The sequence below is a fragment of the Astyanax mexicanus genome, chromosome 25 (genome assembly GCF_023375975.1).
Source record: "Astyanax mexicanus isolate ESR-SI-001 chromosome 25, AstMex3_surface, whole genome shotgun sequence".
Lineage (NCBI taxonomy): Eukaryota > Metazoa > Chordata > Actinopteri > Characiformes > Acestrorhamphidae > Astyanax > Astyanax mexicanus.
Window position 1 is genome coordinate 17,244,089 of NC_064432.1, and position 25,203 is coordinate 17,269,291.

Consider the following 25,203-nt stretch of genomic DNA (forward strand, 5'->3'; position numbering starts at 1 on the left):
GCTACATTAATCAGCATATAAACTATACCGTTATCTGGTTTCTATCGTTTCTTTTTTTTTTTATTCATTTCCTTTTAATTTTTCACTGTTTCAAAGATATCTGCATGGTTCAAACTGCAGAATATTTGGTCTGAATGTGTGACATGTGCATGTACACCCCTTTTTGAATACGTACCCCTACCCTCATAGGATTCCATTAATTGTTTTGCATTTTTCACTACAATTTGTTTTCACACACTCCCAAACCCGTGTCGAGACAGCCTGCAAACTTTATGAACTCACAACTGAGAACTAATCCACAGCTATACTGACCTGCACTCATCTGTTTGGCATTTTATATCACTAGTTCCTTTCATTTACTGCTATTCATTTTCATTCATGCCCAAATTTAAGAAATTTGTTTGCCCGACAGGCACGAAACTCTATATATTCTTTGGGCAGGTTCTCTAGCTGTAATCTCAGTCTCAGTCATTTTGACTTGCCATCTTGCAACTAGTCACTTTTCTAACTTTTTTTTAAATTCTAAACTCTGAATAATAAAGGTATAAAAATGTGAGGAGATGGATGGAATAGTTAAGTGCAGACAGGCTGTGTTTCTAAAGCACAGCGTTCTAAAACACAACTGCAGTCCCACAGAAAGGCCACACACTACCGAGAATCCCACTCAGTGTTCAAATGCTCTTAATGAGGCGATATAGCCTGTCAGGCGGCCTGCGTTATGATCCGTTTCCTGATCGTTACGGAGGCTATGGAAGAAAGCACACACACACACTCAGGCTGAATCAATAGGCCTGGATTCATGAGAGAGAGTGTTCTAAATGTCAGCCCGGGTGTTCATACCTTGTTCATCCCACACCAGCATCTACAGGGAGAACTGCGAAGAGAGGTACGAGACAAGAAAAAAATGAGGAAAATGGTGTGGTATAGTATGCAAGCTGTGAAACAATGAATGAACTAATGAATGAATTACATTTTGCATTATTTTAACAAATACAGTGTACTTCAATATACGGTTGTAGTAAGCAGTTAATTCAATCAATTTCTTGAGAGAAATGTAGCTTTGGTTTATTTTCAGATTTCTTTTGCTTAGATTATTTTATACATACCAGTGAATAAGCACAGCAATGTGAAGCATGGTGGATATAAATTTGTGAGTTTTAAAAAGAGACAGCTTACTTATCCATTTTGTATGGTATTTGCATTTGACATTTTACTAATGATTTAAAACATGTTTTTAAGAAATGGCAGTTCACTATCAGGCCTTGATCAAACAGAATTTTACATTGTCTTGCCATGATCTCGCTGCCCAGTGTTCTGCCTCACTCTGTCACAAATAATAGGGTCTACAGTCATCCATGTTTGGCTTGGAAAAAAATCTTTCTCATCACTATTCATTCTCTCTCTCTCTCCTCTCTCTCTCTCTCTCTCTCTCTCTCTCTCTCTCTCTCTCTCTCCATAGATATGATGCACTGTAGGGAAGAATGTGCTGGAACTTCAGTCACTTCATCTCTATTTCCTCAGGGATCAATCAGAAATCTGACTCACTTTCCAAATCAAGTCCCCCAACTTCACCGACACACACACACACACTGCATCCATTAAACTCGGGGCAGTGCAGTGCCCTTTAAAGAACCAACTTGTAATCTGATAATTAACAATCTGCTGAATTTCAGTCCGCAGAAACAAGTGGAGTGGGGAAAGAGTGTGTATGTACATATATACGTGTGTGTGTGTGTGTGTGTGTGTGGAGGGCTGTGTGTGTGTGTTGTGTGTGTGTGGGAGGAGCTTCGGCTAGCACTGACCTTTTCCCGCTGTAGACCCAGGCAAGCGCGGCCAGCCGGCTCACTTAGAAAGATTTAATTAGTTAAGCTCCAGGCTGTATGGTCTGAGAGAGAGAGAAGAGAGAAAGAGAGAGAGAGAGAGAGAGAGAGAGAGAGAGAGAGAGAGAGAGAGAGAGAGAGAGAATTTTAGAAACACTCACTATATGCTATAATAATCAGCCTACGGTATCTCACAAAAGTGAGAACACCCCTCACATTTGAAAAATTATTGTATTATATCTTTTCATAGGACAAGACTGAAGATATGATACTTTGGTACAGTGTAAAGTGGTCAGTGTACATCTTGTATAACTGTACATTTGATGTAAATACCTGAAAATAATTCAACACACAGCCATTAATGTCTAAATCGCTGGCAACAAAATAAGTACATTTAAAACAGACATGATGTATTTCTGTAGTGGTGAGCAGATTCTAAATTATGAGCACCATATATTATATGGTGAGCGCCGCATACTAAGCGCCACATACAAAATGGTAAGCACCATATACTAAGCACCACACACTAATCACTACACAATAAGTCGTGAGCATTGTATACTAAGTGTTGAGCACCACAATATAAAAGCACTAGATACTAAATGGTGAGCACCACATAATAAGCACCACATACTAAGTGTCGAGCACCGCATACTAACTGGTGAGCACCACAATATAAAATCACTAGATACTAAGTGGTGAGCATCACGTACTAAAAACACATACTAAGTTGTGAGCACCACATACTAAGCACCACTTACTACAAAACCACATACTAAATGGTGAGCTCCACATAATATGTGATGAGTACTATATACTAAGTGGTAAGCACCATACACTAAGTGGTAAGAACCATATACTAAGTGGGGAGGACCACATAATAAGTGGTGAGGGCCATACACTGAAAAACATACTAATTGGTGAGCACCACAATATAAAAGCACTAGATACTAAGTGATGAGCACCACATACTAAGCGGCGAGCACCACATACTAAGTGGTGAGGACCATAAAATAAGTGGTGAGCACCACATACTAAGTGGTGAGGACCATATACTAAAAAACACATACTAACTGGTGAGCACCACAATATAAAATCACTAGATACTAAGTGGTGAGCACCACATACTAAAAAACACATACTAAGTGGTGATCACCATAAACTAAGTTGTGAGCACCACATACTAAAAACACATACTAAGTTGTGAGCACCACATACTAAGCACCACTTACTACAAAACCACATAGGCTACTAAATGGTGATCTCCACATAATATGTGATGAGTACTGTATACTAAGTGGTAAGCACCATATACTAAGTGGTGAGCACCACACTATTTAATATACCACATATTTAATATATTTAATATAAAAAGTACTAATTTTTATAAAAATGTAGTTGATTAGATAGGTCTGAAAAGTTGGTAAATCTAGGAAGAAAATTGCTAAGTTGTCATCACTGGCTAATAACCCAAATACTCACCAGCTGTAATCATGGTTACATCAACCTTTTCATGGTTACAGAGTAAATTTAGGGGGTGAAACCTCAGCCACTACAGTGAACCCCCTAACTACTACAGTTTTCCTTTACTTAAGTAAAACGTATGAGGAATTTTATGCCACACGCTTAAGTAATTAATTTCCTCAGGTAATGGAAACTTAAGGTTTATATACTTAAAATAAATAAACAGGCACTGAGAGGTGAGCAGCACATCCTGTTTTGTTTATCCTCTGGCTGTTCATCTTTTATCATGGAAGAGGATGTTTATGACTTTTTACAGTCATAACAGAAAACACAAGAGGAAATAAAGCAATGACCAGGTAAGGTTATCTGTTTAGACAGCTGTATAAACTCATATTTATTTAGTTAGCTAAACCAAGCTAACTAATGCTAGCAATTTGTTTGTAGGTTAGCTTAGCCATGTTAGCTACCTTAGACGACTGCATTGCTCTCTGTACAAACTCATATACCGTTACACGTACTTTCTAGAGTTTAAACGGTATAAGGTTGTATCTTGTTAAATGTAAATGCAGTCTGAAGTTACTACTGCTGTAAACCATAAAGTAGCTAGCTATGTGTAACCTACATAAGAAATAAATGTATATATATATATCTATGTATATATGTAATAAATATATACTTAAGGGCTATAGTAGAAATCTATGAACAGGTTTGTATATAATTAGTTTACATATGCAGATAGTATGTTTGTAGTTAAATTAGGTGTACGCTTGGGCCAATCAGAAGAGTACCAGGATCGCTACAGAGCTCGGATGACTAGCTACTCAAGGAAACAACTTGGCACTGTTGGACATTGGAAAAGTGCATTCACAATTTATTACAATCAGGTAAGAAAACAAAAACATATAAAACAAAGAATATAGATAATTCTAACCCGGGTAGAAAAATAAATATAAATTCTTAGGAAAATATTCAAAATGTTCAATGTAACAATATAATTAACTCAATTAGAAATGAATTTAGAATTCAATAACAATACAGAATGTGTTTGTTTGTGTGAGTGTTAATGTCCTTTGCTCTTTTGTTCCACAGGTGATGGATTCAGTCCATGGAGTTTGCAATGGTAAGTGTTCCTCCTACCAGTTCACAGAGCTCAAAAACAAGGATCAGTTCACAGGGAGTCCACGGAAAGTAGAAAAACCCTCTAGGTTAGGGTCTGGGAGGCTCGCCATCAAATAGTTTGTCCACTTGATCGTCCGATCAAAAAAACCTGACCTATAATAAGGCCATATTTATCACATTATTATAATATCTATTATAATACACATAAACAGTAACATCAGCGAATATAATACTCACTTAACTTCACTTATATACAATATTTCTAGCATTTATAAAGAATAATAGCATTTAACCACCATATTTCCAACTTTTATACACAAAAATAACAATATTAGTGCTTATTCAGCATGACAAAGAGTTAATTTTTGCAGCACTAGGCGCCAAAACTCAATCTCGCGCATGCGCTTACAGCACGCAGCTTAACTCGCGCCAAAACTCTTATAAACTCTCAGAAAACGGGAAAAATAACCCTCAAACTTCACTGTAAGTTCACAGTAACAGTATTAAACATGTAAACTGACCATAAGCCGACTATAAAACACTATATTATAGAGATAATCACTATTTAAACTCAAACACACATGTATATATACGGTTTAGCATTAGCTTCTACATATTATTTCAATACAAAATTAGCATTTCTGCTCACCAGTGTAAAAAGGGTAATAAACTCGTCGTTCTTCGACGAAACACTCTCCCACTCGCGCTTCCTGCTCAGCGACAGGTTAATAAAGTTAGGAAATAAGCTGTCGACACTTAATTTTAGCCCTAAAACTGTGTTTTCTCTCTTTTGCAGCTGGAGAACCCTCCGTCTCGTCTGCTGGCTGGAAGTGAACAGAGCGCGGATCTCCGTCAGAGTGAATGAGAACTCCCACATCTCTCCAAGCGCCACCCGATTGGCCGGCTGGATTTAGTGTAAACCAATAGGAAAAATGCTAAATAAAATAAATACAAATATTATTTTGTATTCCTGTATTTATTTATAGCGAACTATTTCTTTTCTTAATTAGCTTAGTAGTCACACTATTTAATAATATTATAATAATTAAATTATATATATGTATATTATATTTAATTAACAGTTTAAACAGAATTATGTTACTCTGGTTTATAACCTGGGTTACATCCTCCCTGCCTGAATCTATGCACGTCCCTGGGCATAAACTGGCTGGACTGTAATAGGTTCTTGAGGAAAACTAGGTAAGGGGTCAGAGTCTGGTAACTCAGTTAAAGCGTCAGTAAAAGCTGTGCTCAGCCCATGAAATAAAGCTTGGACAATAGAAATCATTGGATTTCCCAATTGAGCATACTGCAAGCGGTTAGGTCTTTCTGTTGTACGCGTAGATCGTCTAACACACTCAGGGTTATTTGAGCTTGTATCTTTGCTCGAGTTACTTGGTCTTTCTTCCAATGCAATGTCAGCGGTTTCATTTTCAGTTTCTTCTTGAACACTTGGTATAAGTTTGTCAGCTCTTAGTGCGACTGATTCAGTTGAATCTTCAGGTGTTTCAACTCCTTCAGTACATTCAGGTTCTGATGGTTGTACTGTTAGGTCTCCATCATTAGTGTCTGTTGTATCTTCAACAACTGGATCATCGACGGGAATATCAGGTAAGTCTTTTTCAGGTAAGTCTTTGTTGAGTAGGTCTCTTTCAGGTAAGTACTCATCAGTTTGGTTTCTTTCAGGTATGTACTCATCAGTTTGGTTTCTTTCAGGTATACCTCTCCTTGAAGGTATCTCATAGACGGTAGTAAAACGTCTAGGTTGCATCACTGGTAGTTCTGTGAAATCTTGAGACAAGATCTCATCTCCTTCTTCTGTTTCAGGAATAACAGACTCCTGTTGAACAGAGCGACGAGTGTTGTATTTTCTTGGACTACATGAAGCAATTGGTTCTTCACCATGTACAGGTAGGAAATTGCAAGGTAGAAATAAGTCCCTGTGTAATGTCCTTACAGGACCATCAGCAGACTCAGGCTTGACAGTGTAGACTGGCAAATCTCTAACTTGTTTCACTACTACATGAATGTCTGGTTCCCACTTGTCTGCAAGCTTGTGTTTACCACGAAGTCGGACAGCTCTTACAAGAACTCTATCCCCAACTTCAAGCTTGGAAGCGGTAACATGCTTGTCGAATCTTGTCTTGTTAGCTTGCGCTACTTTGTCTGCATTCTGTTTGGCTAGTTTGAAACTTGCATCTAGACGTAGCTGTAGTTCACGCACATATTGGGAATGCGACTTGTGATTACCTTGTCTCAAGGGTAACTTGAAGGCTAAATCTACAGGTAACTTGGGTTGTCGCCCAAACATCAATTCGTAGGGAGTAAATCCGGTTACATCATTCTTCGTACAATTGTAGGCGTGTACGACAGGCTTGACAAACTGTTTCCATTTGGACTTGTCTTCTTCAGAAAGAACTCCAAGAAGGTTTAACAGTGTTCTGTTAAAACGTTCAACAGGATTTCCACGAGGATGGTATGATGTTGTACGAGATTTACGAATTCCCATGATCTGGCATAACTCCTTTATGACGTGAGACTCGAAATCGGGACCTTGGTCACTGTGTAAGCACTCAGGAATCCCATAATGAACAATAAAAGATTCCCAAAGACACTTAGCAACCGTCTGGGCTTTCTGGTTAGGTGTGGGGATTGCAATGGCATACTTGGTGAAATGGTCAGTTATTACAAGGATGTCTCTGGTGTTACTCCGGTCAGGTTCCAGAGATAGAAAATCCATGCACACTAGTTCTAGCGGTCTGGTGGAAGTAATGTTTACCAAGGGTGCAGCCTTTTCTGGTAAACTTTTTCTCCTGACACAGCGTTCACAGGTTTTTATTTTCTTTTCCACATCTTCAGCCATCTTTGGCCAATAAAATCTGGTCCGTACCAAGTTAAGGGTTCGTTCTAGCCCCATGTGACCCATGTCGTCATGTAAACTCTTTAGTACGACAGGCCTTAAGGACTCAGGTAAGACTAGCTGGTAAACAGAGTTGTCTCCATCCATACGTTTACGATATAGAACATTGTCTTGCAATTTCAGCTTGTTCCATTGTCGCAGGAAAAAGGTTATCTGAGGCATTTCAGCTCGAACAGTGGGAGAAACTGTCTCTCCTACCTCCAACTGATGTATGACTTCTCTTAAACAAGGATCTGCTCTTTGATGGTTTTGAATTTCCTCATTGGAAAGAGGTGGAATGATAGGTAAACCACTTTGTTCTGCGTCCAAGAAACAATCAGGTATAGCCCCAGGTGGAACTGTTAGGGAATGAATTTGAGCCACTGTGTCACTATCTTGATGGTAATCATCCACAATGTGTCGAACGAAATGTTTCTCACAGAGTGCTTTCACAACATCTGGGCTCATGCAAACTTCTGTTTCATCCAAATGAGTGTGAACAAACTGATCAATTCGCTCTTGCTCCTTTTGAGAGACAACATCATTGTTTAACCCACCATGGGGTCGTCTAGAGAGACCATCAGCATCAGAGTTTGCTTGTCCTGCTCTGTATTTGAGTCTGAAATGGAATGTGGACAAAGCAGCTAACCATCTGTAACTGGTGGCATCCATTTTGGCTGTTGTAAGGATGTATGTCAACGGGTTGTTATCTGTCACAACTGTGAAAAGACCTCCATACAGATAATCGTGAAACTTTTCTGTGACTGCCCACTTTAGTGCTAAAAACTCTAACTTATGTGCAGGATACTTGGACTCACTGCGTGATAAGCCTCTACTTGCGTAGGCGATGACTCTCATCCTCCCCTCCTGCTCCTGATACAAGGCCGCTCCCAATCCTGTAGCACTAGCATCAGTATGCAGGACGTATGGACGTTGGGAATCAGCAAACCCAAGAACAGGTGCAGAAGTAAGTTTCTCAATGATCATTTGAAAGGAATTTTCACAGTCAGAAGTCCAGCGATCAGCAAATGGCTGTTTTGGATCATAATACTGCTTGTGACCATTTTTGGATTGGTCGGATTTCTTAAGGGGTGGATAACCAGCGGTTAAGTCGGTAAGTGGTTTGACAAGACTTGAATAGTTCTTTATGAAACGCCGGTAATACCCAGAAAACCCTAAGAAAGACCTCAATTCTTTCAAGTTTTTTGGTCTTGGCCACGTCTTCAGGGCCTCTATTTTACCAGGATCAGTTTCTACTCCATTCTCGGACACAATGTGGCCTAAGTACCTGACAGAGGTTTGGAAAAATTTGCACTTGCTTGGTGAAAGTTTCAGTCCATACTCTTTTAGACGGTTTAGGACTTTGAAAAGTCTTCTTTCATGTTCTTCGAGTGTCTGAGAAAAGACAATCAAGTCATCCAAAAAAACAAGAACCTCTTTCAGATTTAGGTCACTCATACACTTGTCCATTAGTCGTTGAAACGTACTTGGTGCGTTCGTGATCCCTTGCGGCATCCTCGAGAATTGCCAGAACCCAAGTGGACACACAAAGGCGGTTTTAGGTCTATCCTCCTCCTCAACCTCTATCTGGTAGTATCCGGACTTTAGATCTAAAACAGAGAACCATTTGGAACCTGTAAGCGTGGAAAATGTCTCTTCCATGTTAGGAAGGGCATAAGCATCTTTGACTGTTTGAAGATTTAACTTTCTGTAGTCAATACAGAGACGAACTTCACCATTTTTCTTTCTTACTACCACTATAGGAGATGAGAAGGGAGACTCAGATTCTTCAATTACACCAGCACATAGCAATTCCTGAAGATGTTTTCGGACTGCATCCAGGTCTTGAGGATGAATCGGTCTTGCTCTGTGCTTGAAAGGGGTTTCATCTGACAGTTTAATGTGGTGCTTGACTTTGTCTGTTCTTCCGTAGTCTAGATCATGCTGTGCGAAGACCTCAGGCATACTGTTCAACTTTCTTGTGATCCTTTCTTTCCACTCAGGTGAAATGGGAGAATCTTCAAGGTTAAAGGTCAAGTTGGAATGTTCTGAAATGACTTTAGCTGGAATTGACGATGAAGGTAAGACAGCATGGACAGCATTCAATTCAGCAATGATGCTCTGCTGAGGAATCACAATGTCATGCTCAGACTCGTTTTTCACCATCACAGGAACTTTGTAGGACGGTCTACTTGGAAGATTAATCAAGCAAGGTTTCACTAATATTCCTCCAGGTAAAACTGAACAGGATGGATGCTCCACAACCATGACAGTTTCTAGCTTATGTTGGCAGGCTACAATATGACCATCCAAAACTACGCTGTCACCAGCGGAAATGACTTGGGGTGTTTTCCCTTGCAGCTTAACTAACCCATGTGTAGGACTTTGCTGTTGTTCATGCCTAGCTTCAAGAATTTTCAAGACAGCTTTGTACCCATAAGAAATGGAATTTCTTTCTGGAATATTTCCACTGATTGACATGTACAGGACATCAAGAGTATTCATGCCAACAAGAACTTGGGGTTGTGTTTCAGTATTCAGATCAGGAACAACAAGGACTAAAGTAGGAATTTCTTCTTCCATGCCAGTGAATTCTTCTGGAAAAGTAATACTTAAATTTGCATATCCCAGGTAGGGTACAGCTTGGCCATTTGCCCCTTCTACCTCAAGTAAATCACCTAATGAGTTGATCTGAAGATTAGGCAGATGCTGGTTGAAGAAAGATTGCGATATTGTGGTCACTTGCGACCCAGTGTCTAACAGACAGTTAGTCTTGACTTGGCCAATCTTTACTTCAGCAGTACACTTTGTTCCAACTAACCCTTTAGGAATAGTACGGGAAGATTTGGTCTGTGTCTGTTTTAGAAAACAGGTTTGTTTTCTGTTTGTGGAGTTTCTACGTTTAGTGGGACAAGAATAAGTACCAGTTTCTGTCTGTCCCTTGGCAGAAACTGATTTTAGTTTAAACGATTCTGTTCATACTCCCAGATTCTTTGTTTTTCTTTCAGCTCTTTTCTTTTAGCAGCAACCAAAGCAGGATTCGCATCAGCTTTACAGTTGGCGACAATGTGCCCGTCTTCACCACACTGGAAGCAATACCAGGGCTTTGGCTTGACATTAGCATCTTTCTTCACTGGTTGTTTAACACTTAGTTTCTGTACACGGTCAGGTTTTGCAGATTCAGAGGGATCCCATGAACCTTTTGTTTTAGGTTCAGGCTTTGGACTAGCTCTTTGGTCTTTTCTTTGTGCTATGATCGATGTTAGTTGGCTCTTGATTTGAGCTAACTCCCTTTTTAACTCACTCATTTCATTTGACACTGGTTTAACTTCAGTGCTGTTGCAGATACATTGTGACTGAACTGTTACTTTGGGTTTGAATCCAGCAAGGTGCCGTTTCTTCCGGATGACCTTAGTCTCCTGCTTGTTCTCTGCTGTACGAAGCAGTAGAAGCAATTCAGCGAATGGCGGTGGATCTTTCGCCCTGTGCTCTAATTGCAGGTCTGTAAGCAATCTGTCGTTCCAACAGCCTCTGCAGAATTGTTTGAGAAGATGCACATTCATATCGCGGGTAAGAACTCCTCCAGCTCTTTCAGCAAGACTCAAAGCAGATTGCAAACGCTGAAGATAAACTGAGGGTTTTTCATCTACATCTTGTAGTGTACCAATGAATCGAGCAAACAACTCTTCTCCGTCTTCTACTGTGCCGTAAGCTGAATCCAACAGCTGCAGGTAAGTAGTCGCTTCTGCTTCAAGAGGAATGTGCTTAACAAGATCAGCAGCAGGTGGAAGCAAGCTCTCCAGAATTTTTCTTATTTTCTCTCTGTCTGGAACTGATGGAACGTCGAGCATCAGTCCGACTTGAGAGCGCCAAGCATCATAGTCCACTTCACTATAAGGTTTGGGAATTTTCCCAGAAAATGCTCTTAATCTCACAGGTGAACAAGAATACAAGGAATTGTCGTCACTCCTCACAATGTGTTCCACTACAAGTTTCTGAACCTCAGGTGGATTAAGAGTGGCAGGATCAAGTGTGGAAGAATCAATCAATGATGCAGGTTTGTACTTTGATGTTGACAGACGACTTTCATAGTCACCTAAGACAGGCTTCATTGAAACATCAGACAAGCTCTGGGACAAAGTTTCAGACCTTTTCTTCTCTGGAGACTTGTCAGAATGCATCGCAGGTTGCACATCAGTAGCACGCTCACTAGCTTCAGATGAATCTACAAGTTCACCTATTTGTTCCAAAGCGTCTTTAAGAACTGCTTCAAGCCCTTTCCCACTTAGCCTAGCTACACGTTGTAGTTCACCAAGATAGTTGTGTGTAAGTTTACTGCTGTACACATCAGCTAGTGCTTGTACACAGCACATGTCTTTAGGATCACTGGTAAGTGCACGACGGTAGGGCAAGAAAGGCTCTAGTGTTTGCAAAGCAGAACCGTAATTATACTCTACTATGACTTGAGAGTGTAATTCTGAGCTAGCATCATGTATTTTAAGCGTTCTGTTAATTGAACCATGCTCTTTTAGGAATGTGAACACTTCCTCATCTCTATCAGACCCAGTTAACCCACTAACTATGACCGAGTTAGGGACCTTAACACTATTACTCTCAATAAACTCCATTACTCTTAGCTTAATTGCGTAGCAAAGTACCCCTTGTTAAACAACAGTGCAAAGAAGTTCTTGAGTATTTAAAACCAAGCTCCTGGCTGGCTCGCCAAACTTTCTTTATGTAACCTACATAAGAAATAAATGTATATATATATATCTATGTATATATGTAATAAATATATACTTAAGGGCTATAGTAGAAATCTATGAACAGGTTTGTATATAATTAGTTTACATATGCAGATAGTATGTTTGTAGTTAAATTAGGTGTACGCTTGGGCCAATCAGAAGAGTACCAGGATCGCTACAGAGCTCGGATGACTAGCTACTCAAGGAAACAACTTGGCACTGTTGGACATTGGAAAAGTGCATTCACAATTTATTACAATCAGGTAAGAAAACAAAAACATATAAAACAAAGAATATAGATAATTCTAACCCGGGTAGAAAAATAAATATAAATTCTTAGGAAAATATTCAAAATGTTCAATGTAACAATATAATTAACTCAATTAGAAATGAATTTAGAATTCAATAACAATACAGAATGTGTTTGTTTGTGTGAGTGTTAATGTCCTTTGCTCTTTTGTTCCACAGGTGATGGATTCAGTCCATGGAGTTTGCAATGGTAAGTGTTCCTCCTACCAGTTCACAGAGCTCAAAAACAAGGATCAGTTCACAGGGAGTCCACGGAAAGTAGAAAAACCCTCTAGGTTAGGGTCTGGGAGGCTCGCCATCAAATAGTTTGTCCACTTGATCGTCCGATCAAAAAAACCTGACCTATAATAAGGCCATATTTATCACATTATTATAATATCTATTATAATACACATAAACAGTAACATCAGCGAATATAATACTCACTTAACTTCACTTATATACAATATTTCTAGCATTTATAAAGAATAATAGCATTTAACCACCATATTTCCAACTTTTATACACAAAAATAACAATATTAGTGCTTATTCAGCATGACAAAGAGTTAATTTTTGCAGCACTAGGCACCAAAACTCAATCTCGCGCATGCGCTTACAGCACGCAGCTTAACTCGCGCCAAAACTCTTATAAACTCTCAGAAAACGGGAAAAATAACCCTCAAACTTCACTGTAAGTTCACAGTAACAGTATTAAACATGTAAACTGACCATAAGCCGACTATAAAACACTATATTATAGAGATAATCACTATTTAAACTCAAACACACATGTATATATACGGTTTAGCATTAGCTTCTACATATTATTTCAATACAAAATTAGCATTTCTGCTCACCAGTGTAAAAAGGGTAATAAACTCGTCGTTCTTCGACGAAACACTCTCCCACTCGCGCTTCCTGCTCAGCGACAGGTTAATAAAGTTAGGAAATAAGCTGTCGACACTTAATTTTAGCCCTAAAACTGTGTTTTCTCTCTTTTGCAGCTGGAGAACCCTCCGTCTCGTCTGCTGGCTGGAAGTGAACAGAGCGCGGATCTCCGTCAGAGTGAATGAGAACTCCCACATCTCTCCAAGCGCCACCCGATTGGCCGGCTGGATTTAGTGTAAACCAATAGGAAAAATGCTAAATAAAATAAATACAAATATTATTTTGTATTCCTGTATTTATTTATAGCGAACTATTTCTTTTCTTAATTAGCTTAGTAGTCACACTATTTAATAATATTATAATAATTAAATTATATATATGTATATTATATTTAATTAACAGTTTAAACAGAATTATGTTACTCTGGTTTATAACCTGGGTTACATATGCTAAACCTGCATTCCAACAGGTTAATTAACCTTATTTACAGCTATAATTACAGCAGAGCTAACCAGCTTTCACACACAACACAAACACATAGGAGTGCTGTGCAGAGCTAACTAACTTAACTCCCGCCTTTTGCATTTCTTATAACTTAGCTTAGCTAAGCAAGCTAGCTGGGCTGATAGCTACCTTTAGCTACGTAGCTAAAATATTCCACACTGAAACAAAGTAGTTAACATAGCTAGCTAACTTACCTAGCTAATTAGATAGCTAACAAACATATTTATTTATTTAAGAGGACACCAGAGACTACTTCAGATTCATTATCATCTGTTAACAACACTAATAAACACGACTTGATTACACCAAACTGAAATGCTATTTCTGCTGCATCCAGCCTCACAATGTTACCTGGACATTACAGATATGATCTTATTTACAAACTATGCTTTAAAGCAACCAAACAACACTGCCTGACTGTCATAACAGTAAAGGTGCTGTAATCAATTAAACATGTGCTTAGCGCTGCAGACTTTTTAATTTTTTTTATTTGTTTTTTATTTAAAATATCAGCATGCATGTGGACAGGCCTGAATAAATAACTTGTCTTTGGGGACTGTTATTTGAACAAAGCCATGCACGTATTTGTCTATTATTATTATTATTATTAGTAGTAGTAGTAGTAGTAGTAGTAGTAGTAGTATCATTATTATTATTATTATTATATATTTTATTTATTATATATTTTAGAAACCTGTTTCAGACCCAAAACCTATGGTGAAAGGAAGCGGACGTAATCGCAGGTAAATAAGAAAATGTATTAAATAAATAACAAATAAACAAATAAACAAAACCAAATAAACAAGTGAAACAAGAGAACATTAACCTAAACAAACAAGAGATACTAATGACAAACAAGGGAGGCTAACGGAAGGGAACTAACTAATGACTAAAAACTAGATAAAGAAAACAAAAGAAAAAAAGAAATAAACGATGAACAAGAAAAATAATAAAGAAAAACTGAGAAATAAACGAGATGAAAAAAGGAAAAACAAACTAAGAATAAACAAGAAGATAAACAAGAAGATAAACACTAAACTAGGATAAGGGCTATTAAAAACGACGAAACGCGGAGAGACAAAACAACAGGGGTTAGTGCAAAGACCGACAAGCAAACACTGATACAGGAGGACTATATAACACACACAGGAAGTGGAAACACCTGGGGCTAGGGGGCGGAGCTACAAATTAACACAGGTGGAAAAGTACTGGGGAAGAGACACAGAGGAGCACGGGTAACGTGGGGATAACACACAGGTACATGAGAACAGACTTTTTTTTCCAAATGCTGTTTAATCAAAAGGCTTTGCAGATGAATTTGGTCAAAATGTTTAACAACAAACATCATATTGTGTCAGCAAGCTAAGGATGGTACGCCTATCTTTGTTCTAAATAAATAGATGCTGAAGAGAGGCCATCACTTGAACGTACGGATTCTGACTTTCAGCATGATGAGTCTCCAAAAAAAGAAGAAGAGAAAGGTATGCAGGTGGTGCTTTGTACTTAACTTTTGTCACAAAATCGGGAAAAACAAATCTTAAAATCTTTTGTATTTTATGACTCAACATAAATCAGTCAAGTTATCATTTTCACATTACAAACACATTACAATTTATGTTTATTCAACCTTTGATGATAACTTGAACGAGTTAAGTTGAATAAAACCAAAATTTTTAAATGTTTTTAACAGGATTTGTTTGGCACAACAATATTTTAACTTGCTCACCTATTTATGTAAAATGTTGTGGAATGTAAGAACTTTATAAAAATTGGTATTGGTATTCTAAACTTATTTAGTAAACATAAGCTTAATCACAGACACAGATCAAACAATAATTTTCATTTTTTTTTTAATATGCCAACACTGATAGCATAATCCTGTGGTACCACAAGAGTGAACACTGTAGCACCAGGCCAACATACAGTCACTTTGTGTCAGCCAGATGTACAGTTGATAATATTATCTGATTAAAACACAAACTCACTGTGTAAAAAACTTTACTACTATTAAAATATTTATATACATTTACTTTTTCACTGATCTATTTTAAAAAAAAGGCCTGTCCAGTCAAGAGGAAATCAAAATCAGAGAGGGAGACCTGTGTTCACGGAAATGAGGAGCACAGCATGAGGAGCAGAATCAGGTAAGCACTGCAGTTTTTATTCATACATTAATGGATATAGAATATCATCATTTAGTTGAGTTATATTTGAGTTTCTACTTCCTCCTGAACTGAAATGCATTTCATTAAAAAGTATGATAGTTATTAACATTTCATTTACAAACCATTTTTTTGTCCTAATATCATTTTCTTAAATTAGTAAAAACACATACTGATTTATGACTGGTTACACCTCCAGTATTGTGAGCTCTACAGCTATTTTGAGGAAAACTTACAACTTTCCTATTGGCTCCTGGCAACATCTGTTTGCATACTAGGTGTCTATGCCCACCTCTCACTCACCATCAGGGTGTAGTCACAGACTGGCTTCTCCAGGGATTTATTAGTTTGAAGCTTTGCTGTTGAAGACTGTAAGGTTTTGTGGGTTATATTTGCATTGCTGCTGTAAAGTTATGAAACTGACAATATGATAGACTGTAAAAAAAATGTAAAGTAAGTTTTTTAGTTGGTGAGATATATTTGTTTTAATAAGTTTTTATACATATTAAAATTAATTATTTGAACTTAAAGGTTTCTAGTTTGCACAACTTGTGGTGAATTTCTTTAAAAACATGAGGTTTTAGGTTTAAAATTGCTACAAATACCAAATGGCTTTAATTTCAGGACTTGATTACTATGATTCTGCTGTTTTACACAGTAAAGTTTTAAGAAGCATTTGTTAGTGCTGTACTGTAGTGCTTGATAAAATTTGCCAGACTCCTTGTCCATGTGGTTCTATCAGCTATTAAGCAGATAATCCAAACAACTATCCTTCTTCTCTCAGTCCACTGATGCACCCCTTGCGTTAGGATGAAATGTCTGAGTGTGTTGTAGTGGTATATCAACGATCTCTCACCAGGAGGTACACAGAGAGCCTTTTTTATAGAGAAGCACTTTTATGTCATCTTGTGACAAGATAAAGTGTAATTTATATTCATTTTATGATGGAAAAGCTGTGTATTTCAATATATTGAAATATAAAGGCAGAAAAAAATGAAGAGTCACCCTAAATCTTTATGTTGTTTTTACTCCAAGTATGTGTGTGTCGCATCTCCAGCTGCCTGAAGAGAATCTCTAAGGTCGTCCCAGACCGAGACAAACAAACACACACACACACACACACTTATATACACACAAAATCATTTGAACACACAGGGCAGACTGCTCTCTCCATTTTACCTTATTATTTTTCTCTCTTCCTTTCTTCTACTAAGTAGAACAGATCATCCTGAAGGGCAAAACTGTCCACACCTCCAAAATTAGCGTCGGCTACACAAGGAATGGCCAAAAAGCACCGCTATTATTTTTCAAACTATTTTCAGCACAGGTCCAAAACCGCACAGCTTTTTATTACATTTATCCACATGGACTATACAGACTTTACGATAATTAGAAACAATGATTATTGATTCATCTCATGCACCCACAATAAATCTGTGCTGTTTTTTAATGTTTTATTAGACATAAACACTATTTAGAACCTGGACCGAAATCTGTGCACGTTCTGTTTAGAGCAAAACTACACATTTAGTTTGTATCCGTGCCTCTGGAAAATAACAGGACAGACAACAGATGTGTCCTGTTGCCCTTGCACAAATAAGGCAATGACTCAATCTGAGTCAAATGGAATAAATTGTGTGTTGGGGGCTGGGTCAATGAAGGGAGGGGGTTGTATTTTAACTCTTTGTAGAGACTTTGTTGTGGAGACATCATTTTGATTTATTTTTTAGTATCAGTATAAGTTAAATGGATATTTGGAAACCAAATATTTGTCCAAACATATTTCAGTGTATTAGTGTTTCACCTTTCCTGCATAATTAAATTATTAAGATAGAAAGTCATTCAGAGTGGATCTTTCACAACAAAACATCACATCAATTCATTTTTAAATTATGTTCTGTATTTGCTTTTCTTTCCTATTTGAATTGTGCAGAGAATCTTAAACAAAGTTTGGAATTTAATTAATTTACCCTTGTATATTTTCAGCCTTCCAACTGGATAAATGTACTGATGCCTGTACTGTACAGAACATTTATGCTATTAAAAGGACTAGCAACAAAAGGTTTTAACAGTTTTGTTTTTTTTTTCTTTACTGTAATTTATTTTCTCTAATAATCGAATAATCCAATGTTAGAACATTTTTAATCACCAATTTTAAACCGTCTGGTAACATAGTTGCAACATCACTTGTGTAAGTGTTTTTATTTTATTTTTGAGAATGTTACTTTTAATGTTTTCATAATGTTCGTATTTGTCTAGCAGGGAGCATTATGTGAAACATTCTAATAACGCTGTGATACAAACTATTATTATGTTACTTGAACATTATGTCTGTAAAGTTACTGGCTAACCTTCCTGGAACCTTTTTAAAACATTGCTAAATGCTCTTATGTAAGAGACATAACCACCAATCTAACATTGATATTTCAACAAATTCCTAATAATAACATCACGACTTCATAGTAACCACTTGGAAAAATACTGTTTATATGAGATACTATTTTAAGGTTAAATATATTTTTACAGCCTGTATCTCGCAAATGGCAGCCAAAGTTAAGAAGAAAAAAAATAAGAGGATTGTATTGGAAGAACGGCAGATATATTAATTGGTAAAAACTTAGTGAACCTTCTTCTAATGCATTTGACCTCTACTTCTTTAATGACAAATTCAAAAAAATGTGTGTGTCAGATCTACAGAGAGAGAGAATGACAGAAAGAGATATCATCTGCCGAAAGTGACACACAGAAGAGGGACAGTGTGCATGTGTGTGAGTGTGTATGTATGTGTGTGTGTGTGTGCATGTAAAGTAAAAATCATAATCCTCCCTTTGTCACTGCAGCAGCTGCTAATCTTTTTGTTCCCTTGGAGTGAAATCAAAAGGTCTATTTGCATGTATTTAATGGTTGAGGTTTCTAATTTGCCTGACTGGGTGGATTAGCGCGACTCAAAGTGCCTCGCAAACCAAAGATTGCAATCGCTCTTTTACCCCGCTGTTTGTTGTTGTTGTTTGTGCTTCCTGACGAAAAGGAGATTGTTACAAATTAATATAAAGGCTTTGTCTTCATCCAGCTCACTTGCACCAAATTACACTGGGATGGATTAACATTCCATCCAATTTATTATGCAAATCTTTCACACAAATTCATTTGCATGAGAAACATGTGAATGGGGCAGCGAGGCTAGGCTAGGCCGCTAAATGGTGTCAAGACCTGTTTGAGCCTTTAAACGCCAAACAAAGCCAGACAGCCAGTGAGAATTAGAGTGTTTGGCTGGAGATATATTGGGGGCGAATGGAGAGTAGATTTCGATTGGCTAGTTGTTGTCGTTTGCCCATAGTAATAATCCTGTCTGGAATTAGCAACATCTTAAATCAGTCTCTTCAGACCTTCAGACTTTATTTGGCCTTCAGATTAGCTCATGCTAACAAACTGCACAGAGCTTCATCGAATGGGTTTCCATGACTGAGCAGCTGCATCCATGCTTCACATCTCCAAACGCAATGCAGACGAACAAATACTTTTGACAAGGTAGTGTATAAATATACACGGGTTGGACAATAAAAACTGAAACACCTGGTTTTAGACCACAATAATTTATAGTGGTGACGGACAGTTCTGGTGGAAACAGGAGAGTTGAGGTGCACATTGAATTCTGCCGTGATTTGGGCAGCCGTGGTTTTATGTTTTTTGGATACAATCCGGGTTAGCACGCGAACATCCCTTTCAGACAGCTTCCTCTTACAGCGTCCACAGTTAATCCTGATTAATCCAGTTAATACCGTGGCTCTTGATACATCACAAAGACTTGCTGTCTTGGTCACAGAAAAACTCTTTTGAACTCTTGTATGTCACCCATAATGTTGTGTGCATTGCAATATTTTGAGCAAAACTGCTCTTACCCTACTAATTGAACCTTCACAATCTGCTCTTACTGGTGCAAATTGCAATTAATAAAGATTGGCCACCAGGCTGCTCCGATTTAGCCATGAAACTTACCACACTAAAATGACAGGTGTTTTTAGTTTCATTGTCCAACCCCTGTAAATTAGGGCTGTCAACATTAACGCATTACCTTTAATGCTTTAATTTTTTTTTAACACAAATTAATTATGTTACAAAATTGACAGAGCCTGATGACACATTACCAGTTTTATTTAGTGATATAACACAGCAGTGCTTACAATGTCCCCCAAAAAAATATTGGTTTTAAGTCTGTTCCCAGTGGCCTGTCCTAGAGTACTATATAACCCATTAAGACCAGTATTTAAATACTAAAATCAGTACAAAAAGCTAAAAAATCTTTAACAGCTTTAAATGTTTATTTTTTCATCCACCCAGCAAAAAACATTTTTTTACAGAACTCAGTTTGAGAATGTGGATCAAAAGCTAGCAAAAGAAAGTGTCTAATGTGAGAAAGCACTTCAACAACTTGTAAAAAGTCAGGATAATGATTCCACCATCCCCCGCTATCCGCTGAGGTACAGAATTAAATTAGAGCCAACGTATTGAGGGTGAGGGAGGGCTATAAGCTTGGGATAATTATCTTGCTGGCAGATTTTGTTGCTTCCTTTGCTGATGGCTGAAGCCATCACCACTGAGAAGAAAACGTGCTGGCATCTCCAAAATGCTGAACGCTCAAGCTAACTACAAATTGCAGGTGACTGTGTAACTGCTCCAGTGTTTTCTCAATTAGGACCTAGTAAGTATGTGGGTTATTTTCCAATTAGGACTCAACTTGTGAATGACCCCACCCATCCCTCACACAAACTGTTCTCCCTCCTGCCTTCGGGAAGAAGGTACCGCAGCATCCGGTCCAGCACGACCAGATTCTGCAACAGCTTCTACCCCCAAGCCATCAGACTCCTCAACTGCAGAGACTGAACTGATGGTTTTTCTGTACATGCATACACACTCTTACCCCACTTACCCCAGAAAATGGAAAGCACTAAAAACCCTACTACCTCACTGGACTCTATTGCACACTGCGTAATAGAGGTAACTACTACCTCACTGGTCTTTTTTGCACACTTTTTGCACACTGCATAATTTGCACACTGTCTTGTTATTTATTATTCTTTGTCTGTATTGTGTTGAATTGTCTGTCTGCACTTTTGTACTGTTGCACTATTGTTCTGTATACACTGTGTTTATGTGCACCATGGTCCCTGGAGGAACGTTGTTTCGTTTCACTGTGTACTCTGTATATAGCTGAAATGACAATAAAAACCACTTTGACTTTGACTTGACTTTGACTTGAAAAGTATAGATAATACAGACCTAGCTTGCAGATTCTGTTTTCCAGCTTGAAGCTGTTCTACAGAGTATCTACTTGTGTTGCAGTGTATAATGTTTTTTCTATAACCATTTTTAACAGTTGAGTTCATTAGCTTTAAAGATCAAGTTATGTTAACAATTGCATCATATTCTAAAACACCCTATCATAGTTTAGCATGCTAACATCAACTCCATTACAATAGGCCTATTGATGTTTACAACTATCATATTGAAGTATTCAGGCACCTACAAATCCATATCACTCCATGTAATTAATGTAACCTATAAATAATCTACAGTAAAATATGAGAAAAATATATGATTGTGATATGTAAGATGTGCAATTGTGGTGGTATAAAGCTGCAAAAACTAAGCAAGTAAACATCTAGGAAATCATAGAAGCCATCTAGCAATTCCATAGCAGCTACCTGCAAAAGCATATTTCCCACTTAACAGCACCTAGAAATCATGGCAACTCCATAGAAACAGATTAGAAACTCCCTATGGAACACCACCCTAATAAGTAACATACAGTTCTAAGCAATCAACTGGAGCACCAGAGCAACCACTCAATATCATATTAACCACTTCCTAACAAAACAATAGCCACCAAATGGCAACTGGCACCCTAGCAACCACATAGTAATAGTAATGCCCACGTAATCATATTAAATGCCATAGAATATTCTTCATGTAATGCACTATTCTAGTTGTGATTATGAAAGAGCATTAAAAATTTACAAGCTACAAGCTATAAACATCCCAAGAAATACAAATTAATAAATCTGGAGTATATCAGCATTGCAAAGTTTTGATTAATGCTGCATTTCTTCTTCACAATTTCATATCATTGTGAACAATTCTTATTTGCCCAATCATTTTGAAAAACAGTCATTAATAAGATTATGGATAATATTGTAAAATAAGTATTGTTGATATTACAGCAAAGATAGATAGCTTTTATAAAATAAAAAATTATATCCATTGGCCACACTACCAATAAATAATAGCTTTTGAAGTATCCCATCACGGTGAGCCATGCTAACACACCACCAAAACCCCAACACGCTCGTTCTATTATATTGCTGTATATGTGCCTCATTACTGGCTACTCAAATAGTGCTGTCAACGAACATCTAACACATACAGTCTGACTAATGAAGCCTAATAATGACACCTCAGATAGCCAAACTGACAGAGAGATCCCTCCTTCTCTCTCTCTTTCTCTCTCTCATCTGTAGATGTGTCTGACATGAGTTCTGCTTGTCTTCTGTCTCTGTGCTTGCCGTGAGCTGCCTTTGGAGCAGCCAAAGGAGTATTAAGAGCGTGCAATTGATTTCTTCGTACCAAGCCTGGTTTCTTCACATTTGACATAACAATCTCATCAGTGTGTGCGTGTATGAATGTGTGTATAACCTCTGTGGAGCAGAAGTCTACAGTCACATGCTATTCTATGTTTGACATATAACATACAGCCCAATAAAATGAATTATATAGCATAAGTGGTCTGTATTTATCAGCTTAACTCTTCTATCAATTTGCTGTTACTGTCTGACTTCCATTATTTCATTCCTACTTTGTCTTTTTGGCCTCTTTTCTCCACATACATTGTCTCTCGCTCTCTTGCTTGCCCTCGCTCGCTTGTTCTCTCTCGTTAATCAGACACATTGGTTTCCACTCTCATTTCTCTCTCTGTCTCTCTCACATTTGTCCCCATTACCAAAACTCATCAGTGCACAATCTGGAGGCCAGATCCATTTCTGCTACACTTACAGCTCAATCTGTCTCCACTCTCCAAATTACAACCCCCTAAACGGCAGCCGACGATGTTGCTTTATTACACGGCCTATGGAAGAGAGAATATAACTGCTGGATTTCTCATTGGATTCTGCGTATTTAATGACCTTATTTCCTCGTAACCAGGTTTTAACGTGCTTTATCTTTAATTAAATAATGCAGTAATGCTACAATAGTTACTGTACCATTGTTACTGGCTGTTGTTGGCATTGGCAAGTCATGAAATAGCAGTATGGAAAATGATCATGAAGTTTAACCCCATGGGGACAGCTGGGGAACGAATATCCACACCTGTATAAGTTAGGTATAAGGTGTTATCTTGTGTGTGAGGTGATGTGAATTATCACCTTGAGCTCCAGCAAGGCCTAATATAGTGAGTGCTAGATAGAGGGGAGATTCCATTTCTGCAGTTGTGTGGGCACATAACATTCCTTGATCATCTTCACAGTGTTGTGTTTGAACCAGAAATATGTCACAAAACACTTCATTACAATCCACAATGAAATCACGGTAAAGCTAAAGTACATAACATGTTATGTTAAGTTCCTTTCACTCAATAACATAAGAGTACCCTTCTCCTCGCAAACACCAAACCCAGACTTCTCCATCGTATCACGGAGAAGCGTGATTCATCACACCAGAGAACAGACCTCCCCAACTCTAGAGCCTAGTAGTGGTGTGCATCTAATGCTTTGCATTGTGTTTAGTGATGTAAGGCTTGAATGCAGATGCTCAGCCTCGGAAATCTATTCCATGAAGATCTCTACACTCTACAGTTCTTGAAGGCAACGTGAAGTTTGGGGGTCTGTAGTGATTGGCAGAAAGTTGATGACCTCTGCATACTATGCACCTGAGTATCCGCTGACCCCGCTCTGTCTCTGGCATGGCCCACCCCTTGGTAGTTTAGAGTCTCCATGATTTCCAGTCACTTCCACTTTGTTATAATACCACTGAGAGTTGATTGTGAAATATTTAGTAGTGAGGAAATTTCAGGTGGCATTATTTTCTAGTACAATGATGTAATTTACTGAGAGGAGCATGAAATTGCTGGGGGAACATGTAATATTCAGTACCTTAGAATATGGCCAATCAGACTTTCTTTTAAAGATTAAAAAAGCTTTGTGTGACATACCTGTAACTACCCTTTTCTTTTAAACTTTGAAGTTGTATAAAATTTGTCTTCTACTCCTTGTTCACCCCTATGATTTTTTTTCACCCCTGTCTTTGTGTTTCTCATTGCTTACATGAAACAAAACTGTTGCAAACATGTGCAGATGACACATTTACACTCCATTACACTACATTTTCAATTTACAGCTTCTCCTCAAATGATTAAACACGCCTTTAAGATCCATATCTAAATGTTCTTAAGTCTATGTGCTTATTCGCACATAAAAAAAATTGTCAAGAGAATTTAGCGTAAATATTTATGTTTGCATGAATGTATATGCTAGTAACTCAATGAGTACAATTAATATGTTTTTTTTTTCAGGTAAAGTAATCATTATTTGTGGTGTTAGATAAAACTGTCGATCTTACATATGGCTCACTCCTTTTTGCATTATGCCTGTACATTATACTTATAAAGACATCCCAACCTGCATAAAATAATTTCACCACACCACACAACCCCAACTCCACCACCAAATTACCTCCACAGCATTTCTTTATATATATACTAAGCTGCCTTCTACTTTCAATTTAATCTTTATCCTTGTCTTTTTTCTCACTTTCTTATGGAACAGAAAATGCCTATTACCCGTTCCAACTCTGTGGAGCCTGGCTGTTAATATCATGACTAACCTCTTGTAAACGTGTTGAGCCTGGCTCTTAGCATCTCAACTATATGAAATTTCCAAACTTTTGAACAGTGTATTGTTTCAGCATTTTGGTAGACAATAATAGTTTGCTGATATAATATTGTTTAAAATGTTGGATTTAGCATCTTTAAGCATTAAAGAAATCTATAAAACTTGTCATCACAGACGCTGAAGTAACTTCCCTTTGCAAAATCATTGAATTATGGAAAATGTTTTATCTTCTTTATTGAACGAAGGTAATTAGTGGGTCTGACTAATATGTCCTTGAGGACAGAGATTAGGCACCCTTAAAACATGAGGATGCAGCGAGGTTGAGCCGTGTAAGGCATCACAAAAACCTTCTGTTGCTTGTAATCCTGACTGTCTCATTTGTTTTATCGCCTTTGTGCAGCACTTAAGAACATAAATGGACATCAGGGGA

At 37.8% G+C, this 25,203-nt stretch overlaps 1 long non-coding RNA gene across 1 annotated transcript; it reads left to right on the forward strand.

Annotated features, from left to right (window-relative positions):
• The first annotated feature begins 3,370 nt into the window (after nt 1–3,370).
• LOC111195162 (uncharacterized) lies at nt 3,371–15,867 on the forward strand. The gene is made up of 3 exons (XR_002651499.2): nt 3,371–3,640; nt 15,130–15,210; nt 15,788–15,867. It is a non-coding gene; the product is annotated as an uncharacterized LOC111195162 (long non-coding RNA).
• The last annotated feature ends 9,336 nt before the right edge of the window (nt 15,868–25,203 follow it).